The 16,077-nt window shown below is 39.6% G+C and overlaps 1 non-coding gene across 1 annotated transcript; it reads right to left on the reverse strand.

Annotated features, from left to right (window-relative positions):
• Window positions 1-298: 298 nt before the first annotated feature.
• TRNAN-GUU (transfer RNA asparagine (anticodon GUU)) lies at window positions 299-372 on the reverse strand. The gene has a single exon. It is a non-coding gene; the product is annotated as a tRNA-Asn (tRNA).
• Window positions 373-16,077: the final 15,705 nt, after the last annotated feature.

Consider the following 16,077-nt stretch of genomic DNA (forward strand, 5'->3'; position numbering starts at 1 on the left):
CGGGCGGATACTGGGGAGAAGGGGTGTCGGTGCAGCTAGCTTCCTTGCAGCTGGGCGGGGGGAGTGGTGAGGAGGGGATCGGCGCTGCGGCTGCCCCTGCATCACATCCTCCTCCCCAGAAATCGTGCGAGAGGAGAAATAATCCACTGGGCGCTGGTGCAGCCTCCCCTCGCTACAGGAGAGTCGGCGCCCCTGTCCCTGTCCCACCCGGCGGGTGGTCGGGGGCTCGCAGGAGCCTCCCTCACCTGTGGAAAAATGAGGCTCTTGCAAAACTAGTGGGGAGGCAAAAGCAGAGTTCCGTCCCTGGGTGGGCTCGAACCACCAACCTTTCGGTTAACAGCCGAACGCGCTAACCGATTGCGCCACAGAGACGGTTGTAAAAGCTGCTTCTCCCGCAGTCCTAAGCAGCATTCTGTCTCTGATCTCAACAGTACGTACGCCTCCCCTTTCTCTGAAATAATTGAAATTACTTGCTGGGAAGAAAGGGGCGGTATTACAGGGTTTCTTTTTGTACAAAAGCTGTAAGCGTTGAATCATTTCTCAGCTCTGCCTTTCACGGACCATTCTTTTGCTGAGAAATAAAGTCATATATCACAGTGAGTTAATCACAGATTTTTATTTCCATTACTGAGTCACCCATTATGCCCACAAATCCAAAACATTTTCCTGAATGGCATTCCAAATTTGTTTTATTACAGATGTTTACTAAGGTGATTTTAACTGACTGAGTGTTGAAAAGGTAGGATTTTTATTAGATGTACAAATGCAACATTTTTGTTTTAATTTAATGGTCACAAACAATAGTCAAAGGGGATACTCACATTTCCATTATTTTACATATTATATTATTAAGCAAATCCATCCAGATATGCTGGAATAAAGCCACATTTATCCCTTCCTTGTGCACATCCTGCACCTGTTAACCATTCTTGATGTGGCAAGGCTTCATCTACTTTATTTTATTTTCACTAACCCTCTGAGTCCGGTCAGCAGTTCTCGGCATGGGTGCCAAGAGTGGCACAGAAGACAATTTTCATCAGCACCCGAGGCAAGAGTTTAGGCGCTTCCCTCCTCCGTGCCCCTGGCAGCTTGCTCAAAGCCCTGCTGCCTGTGGATTAACAAAAGACCAGCTAATGCTGTCAACCACCATATAAACAGTAAAGCTCTGCATCTTCATTTATTAATGAAGCTGTTGTAAGTAGGACTATTAGTGAATTTAAAAAAGTATCACCAGCACTGGAATTTTACATACAGGGCAAAAGGTCATATTTGAGCACTTCACTTTGGAAAGGTTGCTGACCCCGATCTAAGCTTTTGCCTGAGGGCAAATCTGTCTCTGTCCAAGGAAAGTTAGAGCTAGTCAATCAGTCAAAGGGGTCACCAGACAAGGACCGTAGGTACTAACCTGACTCATTTCCCTGCAGAGTTTGCACTTTAACAGTGTTCCTGTTTCTCACTACCTAGGAGTTAGAATGGGATCTGATGGCCCAATCCAGCTCCTAGTGAAATTAATAAGAATCTCTCTATAGACCTGAGAAGTGGATTAGGCCATGAGTTTGCCTACAATGTCCCAGGATGGTCAGTCCTCTCTCTCTCTGTGTGTGTGTGTGTGTGTGTGTGTCCCCTACTGAAATCACACTCTCTGTGACCTTGGGCAAATCACTTAACATCTGTCTCAGAATCTCCATTTAGAAAAGGGCTTTGAGAACTTCAGCTAAAGGTGCTGTGTAAGCACAGTCCCTCAGTGTATGATTTCACACCTGGGCTACTTTTGTTGATAGCACCCATCACTCATCTTTGTGTCTATGAGGGAGATGGGAATGATACTTGGGCCCCAAACAGCATTAAAATATTTTAAAATTAATTCTTTTTAGGACCACTTTTGTCAAGTGCTTTCCTGCTAGTGACAAACAGGCTAGGCACAGTGGTAAGAACACTGGTAATGGTGTCTGAAACCACCTACTCTCCACACCCCTGTTCGTAGTAACATGCACAAACACACACAGCAAAGAACAGCACAGCAGAGGGAGACTATCTGGACCCTAGTTCAGTAAAATACTTGATCATGTTCCTAACGCTAGATGCTAGTACTCGCAGTGACTTCCATGGGTAACCCAAGTGCTCAAAGACAGACATATGGTGTGGCTAGGTAACTTGCTGAATTCAGGACTACGATAGCCTCAGGACCAGCATGGTACTAATCAGTAGTTTGGGAGTGCTTTTGAACTTTGATCTCATTGGTTTATGCATATGTTTTACTTTACATATATGTGTAGTCCTGCTTATTTCAGTAGATATACACAAGCCTTTGGAGGCTTGGAGTTAGTCTGCATATAAAAGAAGGAATGGGATGCTGTAGACAGTGGGAAGGAACTGGGTATTGTTTAAATGGACTTTTCCACACAGCCTACACCATGTCCCCTCCTTTGGAGAAAAAAACCAATAGTTTGATCTGAAAAACAGAAAAAAAAACCCTTCACATATAATTTCAGCAATGTGGTGGCTAGAAGTCACAGGACTCTCCCAATTAATTACACAATAGAATTACCGAATTTTTTTGCTAAAATTCGACACATCATCCCCAGTAGCATCTTTGCTACAATTTGCTTTAGATTTACACAAACCTAAAAGAATATTTTATCATTCTGCACTTCTTTTTTCTGAAAGCTAGATGCTGAATTGCTCTCCAGGTATCATCTATTCCAGAGGCCAGCTAAACAGCTTTCTAGACATTGCAAGTGTAGAAATGTTCACTCTCGTTTCTTCCTAAAACATATTAATTGCTTATTTTGGAGTTCAAACGTAGAAGTACAGCTTATTGCTACCAAGTTTCTTTCATCTTTCTATGAAAAATCTGGTGATGGCCACACTCATACTGAACTGAACTGATCCAATATGGCAATTTCTATATTTCTATCTAATCCAATATGGCAATTTCTATATTTCTATGCAAAAATAATCAAAGGCTGGTTTCCTTCTGAGATTCCCATGAGCTAGGTTTTATTTTCACAGAACTCCCAACAATAAACCATAGAAAAATGCAGTCCCAAAAGAGGGATTCAAAAATGTGGACAATTAAAGATCAAGCTAGTTTTCATAAGAAAGGTGGTTCCCCCAGTAAAATGTGTTTATGAATCACCTTAGTCTTTGTATTTTATCTACTTTATTTTAAATAAACATTGGTTAGCCATGAATTTTGAAAACAATGTAATGCCTATGTGTCTTTATTAGTTTAGCAATCCCTTATATTTTTGATGTTTGAAAATATAACATCCTCAGACAGCAGAGGTCTCAACAATTTTTCCTTTTAAAAAATTCTATAGATAAGAAGTAACTGAACTACTCATTTATCTTTTCCAGGAGCGCAGTTGAAAACATGACCTGTGCAGATTAATGAATCTTTACATTTTACCTCCTTGGTAAAGTGGGGGAAAAGAAATGCTGTAATTGAAAGAACATCTCTGTAAATGGGATTTACTTGTTTTAAGAGCAAAGCGAGACTGCCAATGGAGATTTATAGATGTCTCTAGTACAAACAGCCCTGGATTCTTTCATCATGCAGGTCATACAGAAAGGAATAAAAACGTATCAAACAACCCAAAAATCTTCAGTGTTGCTAATGGCAGGGTATTTAGTAACATCAGACGTCATCACTGTTCAGATTGTTTCTGAGACGCATCTTTTATAAGAAGGCAAAATGGGGTATGCTGCATGGTTCTGGATGACAAAAGATAATGCTGCACACATGATTGATCTGATCAAGTGGATGTGTCCCATGAAAGCTCATCACTGAATAAATCATTTTGTTAGTCTTTAAAGTGCTCTCTGTTACCATTCAATACCATGTGACAGGCATTCAGCGATAAAGAATATAGCTACATCTACACTAGAGAGTTTTGTCAACAAAACTCATGGAGCATCCACATTAAAAATGGGTTCCATCAACATGCTGTCGACGGAACTCAGCAGTTCTGTCAACAACTTCCTGCTTCTCCCACGTGAGGCAGAACACCTTTCTCAACAGAATCTGACAACAAAAAGGTTGTGTGGATGCTCTGGGGGGCCATCTGTTGACAGGTCTTCCGGGTCACCGGGCAGTCCTGTCTGCTGTGCTTCCGGTTGGCCATTCTCTCTCTCGAGAGCAGACGGGCAGTCCAGCCGCTGTCTGTAGACAGAGCAGCTTGACAGAGTGATCTGCTTTTGTGTGCAATGTGAACTATCAACAGAAGTTTTGTCTGAAGATATCTTCCAACAGTGACTTCTGCCAACAAATTGCTGTCGTGTAGACACAGCCACAGTGAACTGAGTAGGTCTCAGGCTAGTTCTTTCCTAGTAATCTCAGCAGAGGGACCAAAGACCTCCTGAGGTCCCTTCCAGTTCTATGAGATGTGTGTCTATCTCCATAAATGAGAGAGAGCTGTCTGATTACTCCTTGGTATGGGCCTCATATTTTGAGGAACAACAGTAGGAAAGTAAAGGGAGTTTGCACTTCCATGCCTCGTAACTTCAGTATTTAGGACTGTCAACTAAGAAATAGCTTAAATGTAGAAAAGCATTTTTAAAAAGTGAGAAGTAGGAGTTCTCACTGCTACAAAAAGCACATATCATGCCAATGACACATACACTGATGTAGCTTCAACATCTCTGACACGTGCAGTTCTGTTTGACAGTGTAATCCTTGTCTTTGCCGTTTTGAAATTAATGTTTTCTGTTTAATATTTAGAAATTTTGTTGAAAATCCAAATGCTGCTGCCTTCTGAACACAAAGGACTCGTAGACAAATGTACCAGAATTATTTTGCTAGATTCTCTTATTGCCAAGAAATGTCTGTCTTTGTTTCTATACCTCATCACAGGGCTCAATAAAGAAAGATTATGAAGCTGAAACCTTCTGTTGTCCTGGTGGCTGGCACATTGTTTTCTTTCTTACTAATAGGGGCCTCAATGTGTAAGCAGAAACTGCCATAAAACCAAAGAATTTTACATTCTCAGAAGGAATTAAAAAGGGAATTTCTTGTGGTTTGCAACAAATCCTAAATTTGCAACACTGCTGCTGTTATCACTAAATTTCTTACTGGAGCTTGAATAGTTCTTTAAACATAATTAATACTGAATATTGTTGAGATAAATGAGTCTGATACTACTGAACTTCAGGGCAGCCACTGCGTGTTTTATGGAACACAGAGAGAGCAGACAGTTCCTAAATTCTACACTCTGAGAAGCACCAAAGCTTTTTAAGTCTCCTTGTGATTCAGCACGCCAAGGTTTGACATCCACCAATTAACTCCATCCAGGAAAACAGATTTATTCAGCATTTAAGCGCATGCTGAAGTCCCATTAAAGTCTAATTAGGAGTAGATCACAGGCTGCAGCTGGATTTTCTCAAATTGGTATGATGGGAGGATAAATTCTAAAGCAAATTCAAACATGTAAATCTTAAAAAAACTTCTCTGAATTTGAAGCAAAGAAGTGTCTTTTTGCCCTTATTGTACCAAAGTGAATTAAATATAGAAAGTGAAAACACACTTTTTTCCTAAAAAGTTGCATGCCTGGAATTTGCTCCAGGATGAGCTTCTTCATCTCCCATCTGTAAAGCCTCTGAAATTGAGATGCCAGTTGGTTTCTGTCTGATTAAACCAGGGCATGTTAGGTGGTTAGATAAGCATCCCTACCATGCCTCTCTACTTTCCCTCATTAGAAGTCAGATCCTTCTATGTAGACTTTGCCTGACACAGATGCTGTGTGATCTCCTATTTTGGTTGTACATTATTTACAGCAGGCATGTCAAATCATAAAAGTCCAGTTATATTAATATTATAGATGCTAGTCTATAGTCCATATTTTAAAAGTCCTATTCAGTTTTTTTTTCTGCACATTCATTCCCAAATCCTTAATGAAATTGTTATCAAAATGATCTGCTTCAGCTCCAGTACTTTCTTGACAGGTAGTCATATTTGTCAATTTTAGATCTTTATGGCAAAGTTAAGGCTCATGGTTAACTGCATTAGAGGGAAAAGTAGCTAGACATATGGTTTCACTACAGACATTTCCACCTAGTTATTGTCTTAAATCTTTATTTAAGGGTGTTTTTTGCCCGCTCAAAAATTTTGGTAAGCCAGCCAACAATCTCAGGGAATTTAAGACAGCAAGTCTTATTAACATGATGGGCCCTTTCCTGAGGCTTTTGCTTAATCAGGCAATTTAAGAGAGGAGACTAACATCAAATTCAGGTGTTAATGCTTCTTTATGGGCACATTTACACCCTTATGTGGTTCCTGCATTGCATATCAAAGGTCTTTCGAGGGAGGTCTCTGTATACTCTGACACACACAGTCTAAAGAACCACAATAAGGTCTCCATATATTTTAAGACTTCTGGATTGCCTAAAATTCTCTGATAATAGAATTCAGCTGCCAAAACAAGGGGCCCAAGCTTTCATATAATCTAACCTTTTGCCATAAAAATAATCTTGAACTACCTGGGATTAGCCCAGGGAACAACTCTGCCTGACTCCCCTCTCCCTGAGAAGCACTGCTAAACTCCTTTCAATCACTGTCTACCTCAGTTGTCACTTATAACACCAGAGGGATCTTGGTGAAGGCCAGGGCAGCAAGAATTCTGATAGCCTGAACCTACAGAACAATATTGCTTCCCATGACGAGTGCAAAAATGATGCGATTCAGGAAGCATAATTTCTTCTTCCCCCTAAAGGATTCTTTACAAGGTATTAGAGTGCCCAGGTGAAAACAGGAGAATGTTCCTGCTTCTGCTTTGTGATTTGGGAAAGTGGTCAAACACCAACAGTTTACTGGACTAGGAAACTGGGATCCAGGCCCATATATTTGAATCAATCAAGTCAGTGGAGGCCCTTTAAACCAAGAAACCTAAGGTGAAAATACTTCTGGTCAATCCAATGAATGAAACTAGCAGAATAAAACAAACGTGAAGATAGCATCCAAACTTCCTCTCATGTTTCTGAACAGCTCAGATGTGATGGAAATGGAGGCCCAAGGCATACCGTGCTATAAAAGTGAGATTGATGGTCTCCTCGGTGCTAAGAGGAATGGGAGACAAAGATGGGAGATGGGTTCAAAGTAACAAAACATGTTTATGTTAAAAACCATTACATGCAGGACAAATACCACCCCTGCCCCCAACCTTACCTTCTTATGATTCTTGGAATTAAAATGACTGCTCTTTATGAGGACTTAATGTATGTAGGCATTGATGAGGACATTCTGCATTAGCTCTACAGGCACAGAGATTCATGCAGTAAGGTAGCACGACTAAAGAAGTGGTTTCCTTCTTCTGTGCTGCTGTCTTGGAGCACATGAAGAGATAACGAATTTAAAATATATCTCTGGGATTTAAAATTGAATGTCACTCTCACTTTTAGTGACTCGTCCTGGAGAAAGAGAGAAAGAGGAAGAGAAAGGTGCAGAGATCAAAAGAAAAGAAGAAAATAAATTTATATGGGAGAAGATGACAGAAAGGGAATCAAGAGAAGAAGAGCAAAGGGAAAATGAATTTGAAACTTAAAGGAAGTATAATTTTAAGCTCCATTTTCAGCAGTGCTGTATTTTTGCTGCCCTTAATTTTTTTCCCAGTGGAAAAGTACAATTTTTGCAGCTTCAGCCACCTCTGGCAGGAGTTGGCAAAAGGAAAGAATATAGAGAGAATTAGCTGCCGTTAATGCCCCAGTTACTGCTGCCCTCTTGGATAGTGAAGTCTCCACATAGGGCAAATGAACAGACAAGGTACCTATTGATTTACTCAATGTTCAAACCCTCCCCCGCCACCTTCCCTCTCTTGGCCCCTGCCTTCTCAGATCTTTCTATTAAACTTTTAATAGAGGGGAACCCCAGGCTCAGGGCAGCACTGCAGTCATTCATTAATGTCTACCTAGCGAACAAATAACTCTTTGGCTGCACCCTAGGTGTCCAAGTAGCTTTGTGCCTGGAGGGGGATTTGTAATCGAAACAAGGAAGCGCAGGAGCAAAGGGGAAAAATGGGTTATAATAACCTGGGAACTGGCCTTTCATTCAGGTAATGTACAAGACACATGTTAATTATTTCAGCTTAAGTACCAGGCAGAAAACTAACTAACCATGCAGAAAACCACCTGCATGTGCCAACGTAGTTGCACGGGGACTTCTGGGGAAACAGCAAGAGGTGGGTTGCTGGATTTTGGGGGAAATTGTTTTGTTATTTCTTTTTTCAGCCTTTATGCTTTTCAAAAACGCCTTTTAAAATATCTCCTTAATGGACCAAAACGCTAAAAATTCTCCCAGTAATGTCCTCCTGCTCCTTTGCTGTAATGCTGTTCTGTGGTTGGATTAGCAGCTTATATGGCTATTTAGATACATTGTACAACTTTTTCAGCAGCTGTACCATAAATAAAACCATAAAAGCTGGCATGTATGAGGGACAATGGGAGAAGGAAGACTGCCGTGTAATTAAGTCCATCATCAGAATTCAAAATGTTCTTTGCAAAGATCTTCAGGATGAACTTTTATGCACAGCGAATTAAAAATAAAAACACATATAAATGAATCTACTTTTGCTTTCTAGAATATTATATCTAAAATTATTTGGCTCCAAAAAGGACTTTTCCAACCTCTTTCTCCTTCTCCTTTTATTTGTCCTTCAAGGGCTGTTTTCTCTACAGTGCCAGCTGTGTGAGGCACTGATTTGCTTGTCTTGCTGATGCCATAATATGGACGTTATCAGTCTGCTACAAGCAGTAGTGAGGGGTTAATAAGATTTAACACAAGAAAAAATGACTTTTAAAAGGCAGAAAGAACAGTACATTCCTTAGAAAGAGGGTCGCTTTCCTTTTACGTCCCTAAATATTTGCAATCAACATCACTACTTTCCAGGGTACTCAATAATGCAGTGACAGTATAAGAGCTGTGAGGATGCAGTTAGTGACTACAAATTGGCAATGAGGCTTTGAAGAGAGAGATCTTCTGCAGAACATCCTGGAACCTTAGCCTTTTTTATAAAAATATGTCTTTAGGAAGAGAACTGGAGTAAAGTTTAGGTTTCATCCCAACCTCTTTGAAATTAGCTGATGTTATTTTGTAGCATCATGAGCGAAGATAATTATACATATTATGTATTACTAATGTCTAAAAGTCTGAATGTAATGTAGTAGACATCCGAAGTCCTAAAAGCATTTGGACATTGAGTGAAGCTAAGCAGGGCCATAAACAAACAAGCCCAGGTAAGGGTGTTTTATATAATGACCCATAGTCCTTTCTTCTCATCTCTGTTGACTTTCCCATGGGGGACTTCAGAGGAATATTATTAATTGTTAATTATCATTATTATTCCCTATTATAATCTATTACAGAGGTAACAATGATCTAAATCCTTCTCATTTTGCACACACAATGACTTCAATGGGCCTACTCATGCCTGTAAGCCAAGAAGAATTTATTCATATGAAAATAAAGGCCATTAGATTCTTCAGTGTTTAAGCATAGGAAATATCAATTCTCTGCTATTTAAAACATTTGGGCTAAGATCCAGAGAGCAGAAGTTAGGTCAAGTAGCCAGAACAAGCACTGACATGTACACGGCCTATGAGAAAGGGATCCTCCCATCCACACAACTACAGAACTTCAGAATATATTCTGCAGCCCTCAGCAAAGCCCTCTCATAGAGCAGAAAATGGCAGGATCTGATGAACAGCAGATCCCTGACCCAGATCAGGCCCCAGCATCATCTCTCTACCCCCTACATGCTGTGATGCAGTGACCATGCCCAATCAGCTCCAGAAGAGGCAGAACATGTACATCTCTGTGTGGCCTTTGGCATCCAGCTTCCTTCCCTTGTGCAGTCGAACCATACCTGCTCAACTGTATAAGAAGCTCGCCAAAAATGCAGGAGGACCTCTTAGTCTCCCTCAGCCTTCTGTTAATATGGCTATGGTTACACTACAGCAATCTGTCAACAGAAGTCACTGTCAGAAGAGATTTCCTGACAAAACTTCTGTCAACGGAGTGCAGCCAAACACAAAAGCCAATTGGAAAAGCACTTTGCTCTGTTGACAGAGTGGCCAGACTGTCCGGCTGCTCTCTTGACAAAACAGGTACCCAGAAGCACTGTGAACAGGGCTGCCCATTGCTCTGGATGTGCTGTCTGTCAAGAGAAGGACACCCCCCACCAAGTATCCACGCACCTTTTTTGTGGAGAGAATCTGTTGACAGCACTGTTATATACCTCATGGCGAGAGGGAGAAGGTTATTGGCAAAAGTGCTGAGTTTTGTCAACAAGCTGTCAACAAAACGCATTGTGTGTGTGGACTTTCCACCAGTTTTCTTGACCAAACCGGGGTTTTGTCAGCAAAACTTGCTAGTGTGACCATAACCTATATGAAGACACTTCTAAATTTCCTGAGGTTCATATTTGATTTATATCACAACAGAGCGGTTAGTAATGAATCTGAAATTCAACTTATAAAAAATACAAAGGGCATGTATAGCCACTGTCATTGTGTAGGTTCCTGAGCTTGTAATCAAGGACTGTAATCAGTAGTGTTTTCTTTCACAGTAGGTTTCTATACTTACACACCTTCTGACTGATGTCCAAGAGAAACTTTCTCTTATGGGAAATACACAACAGGAAAAACATATGTTCATGTATGGCTTAAATTTTATAGCCTTGCTACTCTTGCTATTATACAGTTGAATGGCCTTTAAGATACCATATTGACATTTAAATCACTTAAACAATTATTTTCTTTAGGTATTCAGAATTTTCAGATTTTCATAGATTTTATTTTGCTTTCTTTGAAATATATAAAAAAATAATTCATTAACCTGCTTATATGGCAGATATGTGTATCTGTTTATGCACCTGCAAAACTTTAATTTTGTTCTCAATTAAAATAATCTATTCAATTGTACAGCTGAAAATATTCCACTCCACAGAATAAAAATAAGCAACCCCAAAACAGCTCGTGTTCTGAATTTATTCTATATGGCTTAAGCACATGATTTTTGTTAAATTTGTTAAAATCACAATCCAAATAATATAAGCTGGAACAAACCACTACTAAAAAACCAATATTGAAAAAAGTAATATTCATGACCTTCTATAAATCTAAGGGCCCAAATCAGCAAAAACACGTACAGCTCTTGTGTCCTACATGGCCACACAGAAGCTTTGAAAAATTCATGTTTTGGGGCTTTTTCCACTTTTAACAGGGTTTCATTGACTGATACATAGATGTATTTTTATCTACTACAGCCACTAGTCATTAATATGCCTCCGCACCCATATTTCTCATAAATTACATACATTGGAAAATTGCTCATTTCCTCTTCCTCCAGTTGTGGCTTAATGTATTGTGAACGTAGCTAAATGTTGCTGAGGATGGATGTGCAATGACACTTACATACAGATAGCCCTGCACAAAACTAGTCCAAGATGCAAAACACCCAGATGCTCCAACTGTTATTCTATTATAAATAAGGCCCTGCTTGAACTGTGTGATAAATGATTGTCAGAAAAATGCAGCTGTGGACAATCCATGAAAAACTGTGGAAAAGAAATAATGGACATTATTTGCAGTAACGCCAACCCTAAGTTGGCCACCTGGGTCTGAGAGCAGGGTCTCCTGCTGTCAGCTGTCCAGGGCTAAGAGTGGGGGTCCAGGGCTTAAAAGGGGAACATGGAGCTGAGAGTGAGACTCATGGTGACAGCCACTCAGGGCTGAGAGTGAGGGCCCAGAGCAGACAGCAGCAGCCCAGGACTGACAGCAGGGCTCCCACCCTCAGTCCCAGAATGTCTGGGGCTCCCACTCTTAGCCTGGCAGGTGGCAGGGCTCCTGCTGTCAAAACTGTAGTGGAACTAAGTCTAATAGTGTATTGCAGAATCTGCAATTTCTTCACTATCACAGTCTAAGTAGACAGTTACTTATAAATTACATATTGCCACATTTTAAGTGTGTTTCAATAATGCTTCCTGGCTGTCTGTAGCGAAAAAACAGTGTGTGGGATGTAGAGAGGAATTTATCCTTTTAGCATTTATTAAACAGTATTTATAAGTTCAGTGACATTTACAGAGGTTTTGGGCCCAACCCTGGAAACTTGACTCAGCAGTGGCCACTGGTGTAAATACTCATGTTAGGGAGAGCTACAAGCTTGAGCCCTTCATTCCCACATAACATAAATTTAGTGGGGAAATCAGTCTAGGAGCCTGATCCTACAATCCCATTTGTCTGAGAGAAGTCAATGGGACTATTTGCCTAAATAAGATTCATGAAAGAGAGTAAAAATTGTAGGATTGAGTCCTAGATTCAAGAGCTTTACAGTGTGTTTGTAGGAGATTTACCACAGCCACCATTGTACTTTGTGTCAAGTCCTGCTCACATGAGTAGTTTGATTGACTGGAATAGGATTATGGGCATAAGTAAGGAAGAAGAATTTTTGCCTTAAATGTAAAGCATGCTGACTGACATTAGTAATATGAAGATCATAGACTGATGTTCATTAAATCTGAGTTTAATAGTCTAGGTAAAGGATTGTGTCAGCATTTCCATTATAAATCCCATTTTTAACTAAAGCTGGTACAGCCCCTCTCAGCCCAGGAGAATTTTTTCTTACATGACATTTGCAAAATATGTTTTGCTCATTTTTATGGTATACAAGTGAAGAAATTGATTACAATCCTGAGCTGTCCTTGTGCAACTAAAAATTGGCTTGAAAAACTGAATTCTGCACGTACGCATAGTAAGTACTATTTGTAAGGATTTTTAGAATGACTGCTCAATTCCTATTTTTAAAACATAAAATTTATCAGCTGAATACAGTCATTGCAAGGTAAATGTAAATCAAATATGTTTTGAAATATATACACATTTATAGTTACATATCAGATTAAACTATCAAAAACATTATCTTTGGTATGTTTTTAGTTCACGTGTATTGTTTCTCCATAGACATATGAGTCATACACAAGTCTTGACTTTTAAAGAATTTCTTTTTAAAGAAGTGTTTGAAGATGCATATCTCCTAGAACTGGAGAGGACCTGGGGGGGGGGTTGTGTTGTCCAGTCCTCTGCTCTCTTGGCGGGGCTAAGCACTGTTCCTGACATCTGTTTACCCTAATCCCTAAGTGACCTCTTCAGGGATGGAACTCACAATACTGGGTTTAGCAAGCCAATGCTCAAGCCACTGAGCTATCCCTCCCCCTTTAAGGGTAAGATCTTGCATATATTTATGCACCTGAGGAACTTTACTCAGATGTGTAGTCCAACTGAGCTCCAGGATGCTATTCATCCAAATAAAGCTACTCACATATGTGTTTGCAGGCTCAAGGCCTAATGAAGAGCACAGAAGTACCTAGCCAAATCTTGTCCGTCTTCCAAAAATCCCAACTTTTAAAAGTTTAGAGACTACCTACATAAGCAAACTAAATCTGGCCTCCCATCTGATAAGATACTACGTATCAGACAGAGTGGCAAAGAAATAATCACCATTCATAAGAGAAAACTGTACATATCTAACCATAAAACCATCTAGGAGACTTAAATAACTAGTATATACTGATAAATTTTTAAATACAGGAATAGCTAGGTTATCAAGCACTTTATCAACCAGAAAGCTTCATGAACTGGCATTTCTGATCTCTCACAATTCGAACTGTCAGTCTAATAATTGGGAGTAGTAAACTGCTGAGAAGGTCATACATTTACACATTTTGCATACTACTTCCACTGATTCAGCCCAATCTCCTGCATTTTCTGCATCTACAATGATCACAGAGGTTGGTAACGATGACCTCAAGACACTGCAAAATCCTGAAGTGCCTTCTGAATCATTAAAAATTAAATTATGTTCAGTATAGTTTTAAGATTAATTGTATTTTTAGTGATAACGGATGTATGCCATGTGCTGTCCATATGTAGTATCATGAGACAATCAACTGTATTGAAAACTTTACCTATAAGTGCTTCAAGAAACCAACCTCTCTGTGGTGCAGTTCTACTACTACTGGATAGGTGTGTACCTGAATACTATTTTCTATTTTATTAATTTTACTGTATTATAATTCTTTGAAAATTGGTATTCCATTGGTAAGTACAGTAAACTCTTTCATATCTGGCAGCCCCAGGACTGGGAGGTTACTGGATATTCAAATATTCTGGATAATAGAGAGGTACACCTAGCAATGTATAACACTAAAGAAAAACAAGATTACTTGACTTTATTTACCAACAACCACAGTATTGTACACTATGAACTTATAGTGTATTTGCTGCATTTATTTGTCTTTACTTTCACTATACTGTACTTATGGAATACATAACTAACATTTACTTATGGTTAAATTGCTGATTATTTGAGAGTTCTGGATAATAGAATGTTGGATATGAAAGCCTTTACGGCATAACTTCTAGCTAGCCAGAAGTTTTGATAAACGGACACTCCCCAGTCTCCCAATATGAGATAACAAAGCTGTTAATGGGTATCTTTTTCAAACCCTAAAGTTCTTTCATCTGTAAATTTAAAGAAATTATCACGTAACTAGTGCAGCTGTTGCTCAGTAGTTACTAATTACCCTTTTGTCCATTATTTGAAGATATAGTCTATGATGCACTAACTTCTACTCTTTGTTATTTGTTTATTTTTCTAGCAAGTTTTTATTCTAAGCTTTAGGTGAATGCAAAATTTAATAATTTCAAAATATATAGAGACACCTTGTTCTGTTGCAACCTTCAGATCTTTTTAACAATCGTGTTAAGATGGCTATGACTTACAGGACCTTTAAAATCTGTATGGAATTGTGCTTGCTTTCAAATCATTACAATTATTATTTCAATTTAATTACACTTATTTCTTTATATTTCCTTCTGGCATATATCATGAATAAATCGTGAACCACAGGAATTCCAGAAGGCTAAAAATTTTTAAAACTTCCTACAGACTTGGAATTTGACAATCTAGCACTGCACTCTTTGTTTTAATTTTATATGATTTGCCTGAGGTAACATCTTGTGAAATTGTTCTTAAAATAATTACCTCTAAAAACTATTTAAACTGAAGGGACATTAAAAGGTCTGAATTTCACAGACTTTTTACTTTACTAATAAAATGGTACAAATGAACCAAATGTAGTTTTTGCTACTTTCAGTCTCTTGTAAACATAAAGGGCAGGGATCCTGGTCTCAAAAAGTCAAAACTCCCATTGATTTCAACAAGAGCAGGAGCAGGTCCAAAGCAGCAGCAGTGCAGACTGATTCATATCATAAGCCTGTCTTAGAGCAACAATTTTCGGGACCACCTCCCTGACAAATCATGCTCCAGTTTGTGACTGCACAACATGCACAACTCTGCAGACACACAGACACACACAGTTTGTTGTCCAATTAACTTAGCTAGACCTCTGAAGCCTGGTGCGTCTTTCTTCTACCTCTACCTCAATCCGCTCTTCCATGCTCACCCCAGGTGTCCCATGCACCTTTCTCCCTTGGGTACACTAATGATTGCTTTCTGGCTCCTCCCAATCTATGCTCCTTCATCCACCCGAACCCTTCCTCTCTCCTCTGTTGCTATTCACGTCACTTCCTCAGACTCACTCTTCTTCCTCCCACACTGCTTCCTCCTGCCAGACTTGTAGGCAGCTCCTTTACTCCAGGACCTAGTTTCTCTCTTCCTCCTGTCTAGTCCTGTTGTTCATTATTCCCCTAATTTCTCCTTCTCCCCTCCACAAGGTGATTCCTTGGCCTGGAATGTAGTGAGGACAGCTGGTGGCTTGAGTCTGGAGCATGGGTGCTCTTGGAAGGAGGAAAAGGAAAAAGCTTTTTTTCAGCACAGCTCTTTTAATAACATAGTCACCTTTACAGGCAGCACCTCTTTCTTTATACTGATGTCCTATCTGAGGTGCACTGAGGGTGCAGAACCAGCAGTCTAGCTTTTTGAGGATCATGGGGAAGCACTCTTCTAGGAAACTCTGCAGTACATAGATGTTCCCGGATATATATACTCTTATTACAACAACAAACTATCAAGCTCTTGTTATAGTTATAATATGAAACAAAAATATACCACAGTCTATCAGATACCCC

This window comes from Carettochelys insculpta, chromosome 2 (assembly GCF_033958435.1).
Source record: "Carettochelys insculpta isolate YL-2023 chromosome 2, ASM3395843v1, whole genome shotgun sequence".
Classification (NCBI taxonomy): Eukaryota; Metazoa; Chordata; order Testudines; family Carettochelyidae; genus Carettochelys; species Carettochelys insculpta.